The sequence below is a fragment of the Gossypium raimondii genome, chromosome 1 (genome assembly GCF_025698545.1).
Source record: "Gossypium raimondii isolate GPD5lz chromosome 1, ASM2569854v1, whole genome shotgun sequence".
Classification (NCBI taxonomy): Eukaryota; Viridiplantae; Streptophyta; class Magnoliopsida; order Malvales; family Malvaceae; genus Gossypium; species Gossypium raimondii.
This window is the reverse complement of record NC_068565.1, coordinates 23,690,758-23,706,045: the sequence shown is the minus strand read 5'-3', so window position 1 is coordinate 23,706,045 and position 15,288 is coordinate 23,690,758. Positions and strand designations below refer to the sequence as shown.

Here is a 15,288-nt window from a genome sequence, read left to right as displayed (position 1 = left end):
GCACTTCTAACATGTAGAACTCAACTTTTGCACTTTTTACAATTTAGTCCTTTTGGCTAAATTTAGTGCCCAAACGTCAAAATTTTTGAATGAAATTTTTACAAAATCATTCCGTGAAATTGTAGACCATAAAAATATAATAAATATCATTTTTTCCTCGTCGAATTTGTGGTCTGAAACCACTGTTCCGACTAGGCCTAAAATCGGGTTGTTACAATACTCTTGTAATGAGTTGGTTTTACAAGCACATTGATCAAGTTTAGCAAACATGGTAGCAGTATCAATCGTAGAAGATCAATTTAGCAAGTCTTTTTCAGCTCAAGAGTTTGTCAAAGAGTTGATAATAACAATCCCTCAATACTATGTTTGTTTAGATCAACAAACTCCTTCCCTTGATGTTGCTCCTCCTTTCCAAATGCTTCCTATCATTGACATGAATCAATTGGTTTTTGGGGAGGATTTTGATCTTCAAATCGAAAAGTTGCACTCCACTTGCAAAGACTAGGGTTTCTTTCAGGTTTAATATTTTTCTTTAAATTCACCCTTTCTGGTTCGTTTTATATATAAAATTATATATTACATTTCTTTGGAACTTCAAATGAAGGAGAGAGAGAGAAAAAGGGTTTGATTATAAAATTGCATGTGATGTGTATGGAATCATACTTTGTTTCATATTACAATATTTTGAAGTTTTGTTTTGTTGAGAGATTCTCACGTAGTCACCTTTTGGACTTATATGTCACTAATTGTCTACATGTATATATATTTATTTTATTAGAAGAAAAAGACAAAGTAAACTTAAAATTGAGAAGAAAGAAAAAAAAAGAGAAAACAAAACCCTAACAGTTATGATTGAAATTAATTTGCATTTGCAGCTGGTGAACCATGGAATTAAGAGCTCAGTACTGGAGATGGTGAAGCATGAGGTTGAAGGATTTTAGAAGCTCCCACTGGAAAGAGAAAAATGAAGCATAAGATAAAGGAAGGTGAGCAGGGGTGAAGCAAGAACAAATTTTTAGGGGGTCGAATGGAATTTTAATTTTTTATAGTCTATATCTTTATAATTTTAGGGGGGCCAAAGTACAATTTTACCTTTACAAATTTAAAATTTTAAAAAATTTCAAAGGCCTAAATAGAAATTTTCCATTTTAAGGGGGGCTAGGGCCCTTTCCAACTCCCCTGTATCCGCCTCTAAAGGTGAGGTTGAAGGTTACAGAACTTTAGAGAGAGGCGGTGGAAATTTTGACTGGGCTGATAGGCTTTATATGACGACCAACCCTATTCTCCAACGAAAGCCTTATCTCCACTAAGAGCTCCCTTCATCCTTGAGGTTCTTCTCTTTTCAATTGATTTTAAGTTTGATGTTTAATATAAGTGCACACTAGTTACAAAGTAATGAATATTATTAGCTTCCCATTTCTTATGTGATGATATTTTTTTGTTGCATGAAGAAATACCATGGAAACTTACATATTGGAACTGCAAAAACTCAGGGAGAAGCTTCTGAGATTAATGGCGAAAGCATTGGAACTTGATGAAAAAGAGATGATGGAGTATTTTGAGGATGGGATGCAATCAATTAAGATGACATACTATCCTCCATGTCCACAACTAGATTTGGTTATGGGCATTACTCCTCATTTCAATTCCACTCTTCTCATCATTCTCCTCCAACTTAATTGTGTTGAAGACCTTCACAATCACAAAGATAATGTTTGGTTCCCCGTTAATATCCTCCCAAATGCCCTTATTGTCAATATTGGGGATATTCTAGAGGTTAAATATTTCTCTCAACTCATCTCTTTCTTGTTTGGTACCACTATATAATAATATATAAACCAAGAATATCATTTTTTAAGGAACCAAGAATAGCTAACAAAGTTATACATATTGTAGTAACAAAATTTATTCTCTATATAATATAATATCACTAGTCTTATGCAACATACAATAAAATAATTTATTAATGAGCAAAACAAAAACATAGCAAAGTAAATAAATTATAGTTAAATTATAAATATGCTTGAATAAAATTTTTAATATTTTTTATAATTCTTTCATTTTTGATTGATTGATGAGATATTTTACTATAATTCACTTGTGATGTATAATACTTTATCAAATATCACCCTTATTTATATATACTAGATTATGACTAAATTCAATTAACCATTTAAAATTTAAATCCGGTTGGATTATTTACAAAATTTAATTGTGAACTACCATTTAAAATTAATGTATAAAAAATTAATATTAAAAGAAGTATAAAAGTTTAAATGGGCTAAACTAGCACGCTACGTAAGAAAATTTTTTGTTATTTGAATTTGCTCTGGCCTAGTCTTTGTATAATGGAAATATATGTGGTATATATTTAATATTATATTTAAATTAAAAACAATAATGTATGTATAATATTGTAGAAGCCTAATTTTTGCCCGGGCCCAAATATAAAACAAATGATAGCCCATTTACAGCAAATTCAAACCCAATTATACTAGCCCAAAATACAACCCTAGCCCACAAACAAAAAATTTCAGCAGTAGGGGATGGGGAACCCTAGTGCACGCCGCACTCTGCCCATGTGCGTCGCTCTAGCTCCTCGCATGTGGCCTCCCAAGGCTTGCCTATCACTGCTCCTCCACGCCTCTAACACCTGCAGAGAAAATTGAATGCAACAACAGAAGCATGCAAGCGATATAGTTAATGGAAACAAAGAAAGAAAAAGAAATGAGTTATTGAAATCGGCTATAAAAGCCTTGATCGAATCCTTGTATTTTTTTTACACACATTAGTCAATCGAAACTCAGAAACAAAAATTCAAAAGGTTGATTTTAGACTATTCTCTTCGTTTTTTCATATATATTTTTATTTACTTATTTGTTTATTTTTTAAAATCCATTTTAAAATAATCGGCAGAGAAAGTAAAGAAAGTTACCTGAACCGGCCCTTAGGCCCGCCGTCGATGGTACTTCACCGTCGCCGGATGTGGGTTTAAGGAGAGGCCAAAGCTTTTCTCTTTCCATTTGTTTCTCTGTTCCATGGCCTCGACTTCTGAACGCACTTCAATACGCTGATAGGAGGCGCCCTCGCATAGCTCCGGCCACCGGACAGTGGGGAGGCGTAACGGCGGCGGGGTTCCTACCCTTGGAACCCTAGCAGAGAAAAGGGAACCTCCCTTTTATTTTATTTTTTGTGTTCTTTGCAAGAAAAATGAAACTGTAGAAAAAGTAGATTTTTTAGGCTTTTATTGTGATTAAAATGGCGTCGTTTGAAGGAGGGAGACCTGCGCATTCTTGCCCTAATCGGTAATTTGCATCTTTGGTCCCTCCAATCCTGTGGCACATTCAATGCATTCTTTATATTGGTTATTTCAAAACTGTTTTATTTTTGTTTATTTTGAATTTCTATACATTAAGTATTTTATACATTATTTTATCTTATATTAGAATGCATTATATACACTAATTAATGTAAAATTACTTTGTACCTTTTCAACTATGCTATTTGTTTTATGTTTTATTTATTAACCATTTTAAGATTTTTTCTTATTTTACGTTTTATATGTACATACATATTATTTATTGTAAAATTTTTATACATAGTATTTCTAAAATTGTTTTTCATATAATTGATTTTTTATTTTCTTTTTTCATATTATTCATTCAAAACCCATTTATTATCCTTTTAAAAATTATCCTACATTTCATTTGCTCTAATTTATTTTATGCTACTCCTTTTGAAATTGCTATGTGTGCTACTTGACTTATTTGTCTTTGATTATTAATACTAATATTCAAATAATGTATGTTGAGTAGGTATTGTCATTGTGGGTGCCATAATTAGTTTACTCGCATTTTCATATTATTGTTATACATTTGTGTAATTTTATCCATGTATCATTATTCCATGATTATTATTACATTGTCATTTCACATCATTGTATTGTAAATTAAGCTTCAACATAGTTATCCAACTTATATTGCTTTATTTTATTCTAAGTAAGATAAATGCATGCCTTCAAATATATTATCCGTTATTATTCAAAATGGAATTTTGCTAAATAAGGTAATATTTTGCATTTCAGTAATTCAAGGAATCGTACCCTAACTTACGGGTTTTCGATTTTCTCGTTAAACCTAAATCGCAATGTACCCATTTTAAGCTTCAAAATCAAAGAAATTTCGTTATAAGGCAATATTTCGCGTTTTGGGTAATTTGAGAAATCGTACCCTAACTTACGGGGTTTCAATTTTTCTCATTAAACTTAAATGGTGAAATGTTCCCTTTAATTTTAAAATATGAAATTTCAATAAAAACTAAAGTCAAGGTTATTCTCTAAAGTTTCAAATATCGCGTCCCAACTTGCGGGGCGTAACATTTCGTTACTTTGGAATAAGCGGGTCTTTAACTCAATTTCAAATTTACTCAAACGATTTTTAAATGTACATCAATAAAAATGGATCACGTTTTGATTTGCTTTTTAAATTTTCAAATTTCGGCATTTAGACATTTATTAAGCAACTAGGTACCAATTTTGGCCGTTACGAGGGTGTTAATCCTTCCTCGTATGTAACAGACTCCTGGACCCGATTCCTTAAATCATCGTAGACCAAAACTATTGTTTTGATAAATCAAAACATTTTTAAAAAAACAACTATTACGAGGTGATCCGATCACACCTAGATAAAAAAGGATTGGTGGCGACTCCCACTTTCATTTTCGTTTTTCTAGAAAAACCCAAGTCAACCCTGTTTGATCAAAAGACTGGTGTCAACAGCTTGGCGACTCCAGTGGGGATGTAAGAGAGTCAGACCGTAAATTGATTAACTTTTTTCTTTTTGTTGAAAGTTGAAATTTTGATTTTAATATATGATCCTTTCATTACATTTCATCTGTTTTTGAGTTTTAGTTTTTCATCATGTCTGATATTTTAAATTTTTATATCTTCAGACTTTACATTACATGACCGTGGGTCACACCTTTTAAGTGGGAGTGAGAAGCTACGCCTTCGTGAGATTTTCATCTTTGCATGGCCATAAGGAAATGTATTCCCCTGAACCAAACTCGGTCCGTATGAGCCTATAATGGGTGAGGATCGAGGAATCTGCTGGTTTGGGTACCTTTGCTTTGGAACCGAACCGCATATAGTGAGCCCTAAGAGTCTACCCTAGGTAGAACCACCCCAAACCATAGTGGTCACCCGAATAGGTGCTCTATTTGTTTCTTTCTTACTTTTGCTTTGTACTAATCCATTTTGTTTTGTTTTGGTTATGAATGCACTGCATTTTCATCATAAAAAAGAGGTGTTGATTCACGTTCAGTTGCTAAATAGAGAGCTTGTCATAAGAAAATGAGTTTCTTGATAAAATGGAAGACAATGCGGTCGTCCGAATATGGTCTGAGAAAACGTAATGAGGTAAGGGTGATAGTCTGGTGAATGAGTACACGACTTTGTCTCGTCACCCGAAGACTCAAGCTGACGAAGACTATTCGAGAGCTGCTAACGCCAGTTTTCTTAAAGAAGTCAATGAGCATCACGAGGATGAGTGAACAATGGGTCACAACTCGGATCAAGTAAAAAGGAGATAGAGGAGGTGCCCTTTTGAAGAGTTTTCGAGATTCAATCTTAGCATCTGGATATGAGAAAAAGGTCAATGTCTCTACTTCGAGTGTTAGGACAAGGTCGTATATGTAAATATCCGTTTTATGTAAAGAGATTTGTTTTCTAGTAAAGTTTTTCTAATAGAATTGAACCAAGAATCAACGTCTCTTTTTTGCATTCATCCGCATTACATTTCATTGCATCATATACATTAAACTTCACGAAAAGACCCTAATTAAACGAGATTGTTTCAGTTAATCTGGAAACCAACAAGAGTCAACCAACCGAACATCGCTACGGTACCCGTCGCCAAACAAAAGTAATGGATCAGAGGTTAGAAAGATTGGAACAATTGCAAAAGGAGATGCAAGATCAGATACAGGAACGACTGGATAAAATCCAACAAGACATGATAGAAGCCCAAACAACTGTGATGAACCAATTGGCACAGTTATTGGCTGGGGGGAATGATAAAGGAAAAAGCCCCGTAGTTAATTCTGGGGTTGATCATGAGGACCCTATGTATCTTCTAGGTTTCACCCCGATAAGCGCCCAGGCACAACCAAATATGTGCCCGCAAAGAATACCTGTCAATATGAGACCTCAATATCAGGCTGGTGCCTCGGTAACAATGCACTTTCAAACGGGCTCAGGTTCTAATCCTGGGGACAACCCTACCAATCCTATGTCCCTGATCTCGATGACATTGTAGAAATAGAAAAGGCAAGAATGGGCCTGCCAAAATAACTTGAGGGCTGATGTAGATGACTAGAGGAAAAATTTAGAGCCATGGAGAATACCGACTACCATTGTGGAGTTGACGCCAAGGATCTAAATTTGGTCCCTGATTTAGTGCTCCCGCCTAAGTTCAAGATGTCGGAGTTCAAAAAGTATAACGGGACTAGTTGTCCTAAAGCTCATATTACTATGTTCTATCGAAGGATGATAGGATACGTCAATAATGATCAACTGTTAATCCACTGCTTCCAGGATAGTTTGATCGGGTCAGCAGCCAATTGGTACAACCAGTTAAGTCGTGCTAAAGTTAGCTCATGAAAAGACTTGGCGCAAGCTTTCATGAAGCAATACAATCATGTGAAAGATATTACGCCCTATAGAATCACATTGCAGAACATGGAAAAGAAGAAAAGTGAGAGCTTTAGGCAATATGCCTAAAGATAGAGAGAGGTAGCAACACAAGTCCAGCCACCTCTTCTGGAGAAAGAAACCACGATGCTTTTCATCAACACTCTGAAAGCCCCATTCATTAACCACATGTTGGGAAGCGATACCATGAGCTTCTCCGATATGGTAATGTCTGGCGAGATGATTGAAAACGCCATAAGAAGTAGGAAGATAGATGCGGGGGAAAGTGTCAAAAGATCAATCCTAAAGCACAAGGAAAATTAAATAAGCAACCTGAGCTTGTATAATAAAGGGTATTCAAAATCAGTCACTGTAGGCCAGCCAAGGACGGTAGCTGCTAGCCATCTAGGCCCTTCAAAGCAAGAATCCAACTCGAGGCCAAACACAGAAAGACTCCAGTTCACGCCCATCCCAATGACGTATAAAGAGTTATATCGGAATCTGTTTGATGCGCACGTTGTCGCCCCTTTCTACTCAAAACCCCTACAACCTCTGTACCCCAAATGGTATGACGTGAATGCACAATGTGATTATCACGCGGGAATTACAGGGCATTCCATAGAAAATTGCATTGCCTTTAAAAAAGTAGTTGAAAGGCTTATCAGTATGGGCATTGTCAAATTAGATGATTCATCTAGTGCAGAAAATCCGCTACCCAATCACATTGATAATGGGGTGAATGCGATGTATGAAAAAGTGTTGGAAAACATTCACATCAATGTCGTACATGAAGGCAACTGAAAACGGACCTTGTTAGATATCCACCTTTATAAACCAGGGAGTGTTCTGAATAATTATACTACAGATGAGACTCCTGTAGTATTTAGAGCTTACTCAGAGTAATATTCAGAACACACTTGTTGCTTTTAGCCTAGAGGCAATAAAAACTCTTTTGTGAAATAGACTCATGTCTGAACGTCATTATTTTAATGAAATATATCTTTGCGATAATTTTTGAGCCAATATTCTTTCATTCTTTATGAATAATTATTTTTTTTCTTTCTTCCAAATCATTCTTTCATTCATTCATAATCATACTGTACAGATAATTATTCTTAAATTCATACATTCCTTGTATATTCTTCTGTACATACAATAGGTCCCCGGGATATCAACGACATGAGTAACGCTGCTACAGACTCAAAATCTCGTTTTGAGTAAGACACGTGTTGAGAGGGATCTCATAACTTCGAAGATGACATAGATTGTAGCCTATCTTCAGTCTTATTGTGGATGGTAGAACAAGATGGAAAACATATTCTACCCTACAAAGAATCATTGGAATCCACGACTTCTCCCTATGTGGGGCATGAAGGTCATTGGGTCGATCTTGCCAAAAAGGATTCTGGCGGTCATCGATTTATTTTCGTGGGTAGAAGTCGCTTTATATGCCAATGTCACAAAGTCGACAGTTAGCAAATCCTTGAAAAATCATATGTCAATATGGAATGCCAAAAAGGATCATATCTGACAATGCATCAAACTTGAACAACGACATGATATCAAAAGTATACAGTATGTTCAAGATTAACACCATGTCACCCCAAAATAAATGGTGCAAAAAAAAAGACTCTACTGGGGCAAGGCCTTGGCTTATCGCAATTTTTCTCATTAAGGTCAAGATTCATTCTCTTCGAGTTTTGGATTCGATCCCGATTGAAGAGAAAAGTTTAAAGTTATTCGTCGTGGTCAAATGCAAATGATGCGAGCTCACCAAAAAAAGGTTGCCCCCGAGAATTCCATGAGGGGGACCTGATATTGAAGAAGATCCTTCCCATACAAAAGGATTTAAGAAGAAATTGGATGCCAAACTAGAAAAGACCTTATGTGGAAAGCCTTATCTGAAAAAGCGTCGGTATTGACCAAGATGGATGGCAAGAACCTGCCTAATCTTGAGAATTCTGATTCAAGCAATAAATACTTCACTTGAAAAAAAAGAAACAAAAAGAAAAAGAAAAGAAAAGAGAATGAAAAAAGAAAAAGGAGAGGCCAAGGTGAAAACCCGCAAAGGGCGCATTGAGACCAAAGGGGTTTTGAATTAAAAACCCAGGAATTGGTAGTTCAAATTTTGATTGAAGGTGGGGCATGCGGTAGTCTTGTCATCTCTGAATTAATAAGAAGGAGATATGCTACATCTTGAGGCATCAACAAAGACTTCTAGGACTTCTAAGCACATGTCAAGTTCAAAAGGGTCCTCAAGATGTTTGGGGCAGAGAAGCTCATGCTGCGATATCTGGGACATCTATTTCCATTTTATTCATTTTTTGTATTTTTGAAAAAATATGCCATCTTGATTAATTTATTTCCATTATAGCAAAATTTGCTATCTTGATTGATTCATTCATTTCGAGCTTTGCTCTCAACAAAATTTCATCTTCTCCATTTTGATAATTTTTTTCAAGCATTTTTCATTGAAATAATGATTACTGGACTGATAATACTTTCACAAAGAAAGTTTTTCATATTACTCTAGAAGTTTCTAAATAATATAGTAACCTAAAATAGGACTATTGTTTAAAACGCACCAAGTTTGAAGCTTGAAATGTCTAAGAAGGGAAAGTCTAAATTACGACCATCCTTTCGAATTTTGTCGTCAAAACATGGATTGAACAAAATGACAAGATGCCAGAGCTTCAATAAACAAACAAGCGATGTTCACCAAGCAATAAGAAGAGGTTTCTCAGAAGAGAAAGTACTACAATTGTGCATAAACATTTGGTACGACACCCTGAGAATGGTATAGGAGACCAAAGAGATTCAAATCCTGTATCACTGAATTGCAATGGGAGAGGATTGAGAAAGGGCCAGACCTTACTCCTAAATTACAGTATGAGGAAGATGGTTCAAATTTTATGTACCAAAATTACAGTGGACTGAACCTTGAAGATTACAGTGGATTGAACTTTGAAGATTACAGTAGGGGCAATCTGATTGAGTAAGAGATGAGTGTTACCAGCTGAACAAGATAGCATTCTGATAGCAATAAAAGCTTATTGAGCAACAAGCAATGACAACCCAAACATTCAAAATGGATCATTCTCTAAAAATGACATTCTGCATTCATGTAAATATCATACATACACATCTAGTTAGGAGTATTTGAGTCATTTTAATCATGACGTCCTAAACACTAGGCATAAATAGGTCCATGCAATGGATTATACAGGTCATGTCCCCTAGAGAATAGATCAGTGAAGATAGCAGATCTTGCCTTCCTGTACTGACAGCGAAGTAGATCAAAGACACCAGCCTTGCCTTCCTGTACTAATAGCGAAGCAGACTGAAAATAGCAGATCTTGCTTTCCTGTACAAATAGCGAAGCAGATCGAAGACACAAGCCTTGCCTTCCTCAGATAGCAATGAGCAGATGAAGATAGCAGATCTTGCCTTCTGTCTTGGACAAAGAAAGCGATCGAAGATACCAGCCTTGCCTTCTTGTACTGACAGCGGAGCAGACTGAAGATAGCAGATCTTGTCTTCCTATACTGACAGCGAAGCAGATCGAAGACACCAGCCTTGCCTTCCTGTACTGACAGCGAAGCATACTGAAGATAGCGGATCTTGCCTTCCTGTACTGATAGCGAAGCAGATCAAAGAAGCCAATTCTATCTCCCTAAAGTTGTAGTGGAGCGGATTAAAACCATAGATCTTATCTCTCTGAAGTTGCAGTAGAGCAGATCGCATCCAGTTTTATTCCCTGAAGTTGCAGTGGAGCAGATTAAAAAAATAGATCTTATCTCTCTGAAGTTGCAGTAGAGAAGATCGCATCCAGTCTTATCTCCCTGAAGTTGTAGCGGAGCAGATTGAAGAAACCAATCCTATCTTCCTGAAGTTGCAGTGAAGCGGATTAAAATGATGGATCTTATCTCTCTAAAGTTGCAGTAGAGCAGACCGCACCAGATTTTATTTTCTTAAAGATACAGTAAAACAAGTTGAAGCTACAAGTCTTATCTCACTGAAGTTGCAGTGGAGCAGGTTGAAGATACCAATCTTATCTCTCTGAAGTTGCAATGGAGCAGATTGAAGCTACTTATCCTATCTCCCTGAAGTTGCAGTAGGTCAAATTAGATCTTATCATATCAAACATTTTCTCCCTAAAGTTACAGTGAAGCAGGTTGAAGATACAAGCCTTATCTCCCTGAAGTTGCTGTGGAGCAGGTTGAAGATACAAGTCTTATCTCCCTGAAGTTACAGTGGAGCAGACTAAAACTGCAAATCTCATCCCCATGGAGTTCAGCAGAGTAGATTGAAGTCATATCTCTCTAAAGATACCGTGAAGTGGATCAAAGCAATAAGATGTAGTGGACTAGAATGAGGCTACTTGAAGAAGAAAGGCACCAAGAAGTCAAGACTCTGTGAGACCGGGCAAAATTGGTCTTTATTAGTCTTTGCTCTATTCTCGTTACACGAAAATGAGCAAAGAGGGGCAGCTGTAGAAGCCCAATTTCTACCCGGGCCCACATATAAAAAAATGACAGCCTATTTACAGCAAATTCAAACCCAATTATACCAGCCCAAAATACAACCCTAGCCCACAAACAAAAACTTTTAGAAATAGGGGATGGGGAACCCTAGGGTGCGCCACACTCTACCCATGTGCGCCGCTCCAGCTTCTCGCACGCTGCCGCCGCCCAAGGCTCGCCTATCAGTACTCCTCCACACCTCTGACACCTATAGAGAAAATTGAATGCAACAACAGAAGCATGCAGGAGATATAGTTAATGGAAACAAAAAAAGAAAAAGAAATGAGTTATTGAACTTGGCTATAAAAGCCTTGATCGAATCCTTGTATTTTTTTTACACACATCAGTCAATCGAAACTCAGAAACAAAAATTCAAAAGGTTGATTTTAGACTATTCTTTTCGTTTTTTTCATATATTTTTTATTTACTTATTTGTTTGTTTTTTTAAATCCATTTTAAAATAATCGGCAGAGAAAGTAAAGAAAGTTACCTGAATCGGCCCTTAGGCCCGCCGTCGATGGTACTTCACTGTCGCCAGATGTGGGTTTAAGGAGGGGCCAAAGCTTTTCTCTTGCCCTTTGTTTCTCTGTTCCATGGCCTCGACTTCTGAACACGCTTGAATGTGCTGATAGGACGCACCCTTGCATAGCTTCGGCCAACGGGCAGCGGGGAGGCGTGACGGCGGCGGGGTTCCTACCCTTGGAACCCTAGCAGAGAAAAGGGAACCTCTCTTTTATTTTATTTTTTGTATTCTTTGCAAGAAAAATGAAACTGCAGAAAAAATAGATTTTTTAGGCTTTTATTGTGATTAAAACGGCGCCGTTTGAAGGAGGGAGACCTGCGCATTCTTGCCCTAATGGGTAATTTGCACCTTTGATCCCTCCAATCCTGCGGCACATTCAATGCAGCCCTTTATTTCACTTAATTTTGGCTACATAATTTTGCGCCTGTTCCAATCTAGTCCTGCGCAAAACGATGCGCATAAGGGACGGAGAATATTCACAGTCAGTCATTCATGTCCTCAGCGCGTTTCATTTCAGTCCCTCATTTTTTTAATTTGTAATTATTCCCATTAATTTCATTCTGATTTCAATTACGTCCTTGACCTTTTATCTCCATTTATATATATATATATATATTTTTCCTCTCAATTGTATTTGTATTTTTTGTTGTTGTTATTTAGGATTTTCTTTTATGTATTATTTTATTTTAAACTGTCTTAGATTTATTATTATTTATTTCAAGTTTATATATGTTATTCATTTCAAATATATGTATATACCTTACCCATTTTAAATTTATATGTAGTATGTAATTTAAATGGTTTCCTATGCTATTTATTTTGAAATTCTTTATATTGGTTATTTCAAAACTGTTTTATTTTTGTTTATTTTGAATTTCTATACATTAAGTATTTTATACATTATTTTATCTTATATTAGAATGAATTATATACACTAATTATTGTAAAATTATTTTGTACCTTTTCAACTATGCTATTTGTTTTATGTTTTATTTATTATCCATTTTAAGATGTTTTCTTATTTTACGTTTTATATGTACATACATATTATTTATTTTAAAATTTTTATACATAGTATTTCTAAAATTGTTTTGCATATAATTGATTTTTATTTTCTTTTTTCATATTATTCATTCAAAACCCATTTATTATCCTTTTAAAATTATCCTACATTTGAGTTGCTCTAATTTGTTTTATGCTAGTCCTTTTGAAATTGCTATGTGTGCTACTTGACTTATTTGTCTTTGATTATTAATACTAATATTCAAATAATGTATGTTGAGTGGGTATTGTCATTGTGGATGCCATAATTAGTTTACTCGCAATTTCATATTATTGTTATACATTTGTGTAATTTTATCCATGTATCATTATTCCATGATTATTATTATATTGTCATTTCACGTCATTGTATTGTAAATTAAGCTCCAACATAGTTATCCAACTTAGATTGCTTTATTTTATTCTAAGTAAGATAAATGCATACCTTCAAATATATTACCCATTATTATTCAAAATGGAATTTTGCTAAATAAGGTAATATTTTGCATTTTGGTAATTCAAGGAATCGTACCCTAACTTACGGGGTTTCGATTTTCTCGTTAAACCTAAATCGCAAAGTACCCATTTTAAGCTTCAAAATCAAAGAAATTTCGTTATAAGGCAACATTTCGCGTTTTGGGTAATTTGAGAAATCGTACCCTAACTTACGGGGTTTCGATTTTTCTCATTAAACTTAAATGGTGAAATGTTCCCTTTAATTTTAAAATATGAAATTCAGTAAAAATTAAAGTCAAGTTTATTCTCTAAAGTTTCAAATATCGCGTCCCAACTTGTGGGGCGTAACATTTCGTTACTTTGGAATGAGCGGGTCTTTAACTCAATTTCAAATTTACTCAAACAATTTTTAAATGTACATCAATAAAAATGGATCGCGTTTTGATTTATTTTTTCAAAATTTCAAATTTCGGCATTTAGACATTTATTAATCAACTAGGTACCAATTTTGGGCGTTACGAGGGTGCTAATCCTTCCTCGTACGTAACCGACTCCCGGACCCGATTTCTTAAATCATCGTAGACCAAAACTATTGTTTTGATAAATCAAAACATTTTAAAAAAAATCAACTATTATGAGGTGATCCGATCACACCTAGATAAAAAATGATTGGTGGCGACTCCCACTTTCGTTTTCGTTTTTCTAAAAAAACCCAACTCGACCCCGTTTGATCAAAAAAATGGTGTCAACAAATATAATATTTCAATTTATAAATATTATAATTATGATGGTTGCTTGTATGTATAAAAGTTTATATTAGTGTTGAAACTTCAATGCCTAAAAATATATCTTAATTAAAATATGGATAAAATTATTTAATATTAGAAAAGAAAATACAATATTATATATTTAGTATAATTAAAACAAGTAATGTTGGATTTATATTATTGTAATAGTTTAACATATATATTATAAGAGGAAAGGGTGGGGATTGTCGAGGGATGGAACATGGACTAGTACTAATTAGAGATGTAAAACTCAAATTGCTTTATGGATTTAGAATCAAGATGGACTTTTTTTTTGCGGTGGGTATGGTAAAATTTAACTAAATTTTCTTTTTGATGAATGAAATATAAAGTTGTAAAAAAGTTAAAGGTAAATATAATTTTCAAATTAAGCATTCAATACATAAACAAAACTCTTAAAATATATAAGGAGTAGAGACATCAGTCTTCCTCATTAGTCTACTATGTATATATAATTTAAATATTGAAGTAATGCAGATATATAGCAATGGGGTTTATCGTAGCATTGAGTATTAGGTGGTAGCGAATTCAGAGAAAGAAAGGATGTCAGTAGTTTTTTTCATCAACCCTAAACTAGAAGCAGATGCTGGACCTTCACCTAGCTTGATCAATCCAAAGAATCCTCCATTGTTTAAAAGGGTTGGAATGAGCAATACGTTCAAGGTTTCTTCTCTCACAAGCTCAATGGCAAAACATATCTGGAGCATATGAGGATCAATGATGAAGGAGACGACAACCTTGATTGATTTGAGTTAAAAACTCCAAAACTACGTCAATATGTATAATAAATAAGCTATGCGAGGTTTGAAAAATAAATGCTGCTTTGATGTTATGTATGAGATGTGAACCCAGCTTCTTCCATCTTTAAGGCTTCCTTAGAAAAATATGATATTTGTGAGTGTACCATTATGAATAATATGTGTGAGAAGTATGAGTATCTGTATGTATTTGATTGTATAATACATTTTATAATAAAATGAGTAAAGAATATGGGTATTTGTGTATAATTGTGTATACCATATAACTTAACTTACGGAGCGAGCACCGATTTAAAGCTTTATGACATTTTTCCAGCTATAATTAGAGAAAATTAAGAGTCCAACTATAATTAGAGAAAATTAAGAGTGATGATTAGTGGGTAATTAACCTCGTGGTTTTTAAATATTGGACTTGAAATTTGAGTTAGTAACTCAACCTAACTAAGAATTTTTTAAGTTTTGTCGGTTGAGTATTAACTCAATTGGCATTAGC

The 15,288-nt window shown here is 34.8% G+C and overlaps 1 pseudogene; it reads left to right on the top strand.

The window, feature by feature from the left end:
• The first annotated feature begins 268 nt into the window (after positions 1-268).
• Positions 269-14,783, top strand: LOC105786913 (protein SRG1-like; annotated as a pseudogene).
• Positions 14,784-15,288: the final 505 nt, after the last annotated feature.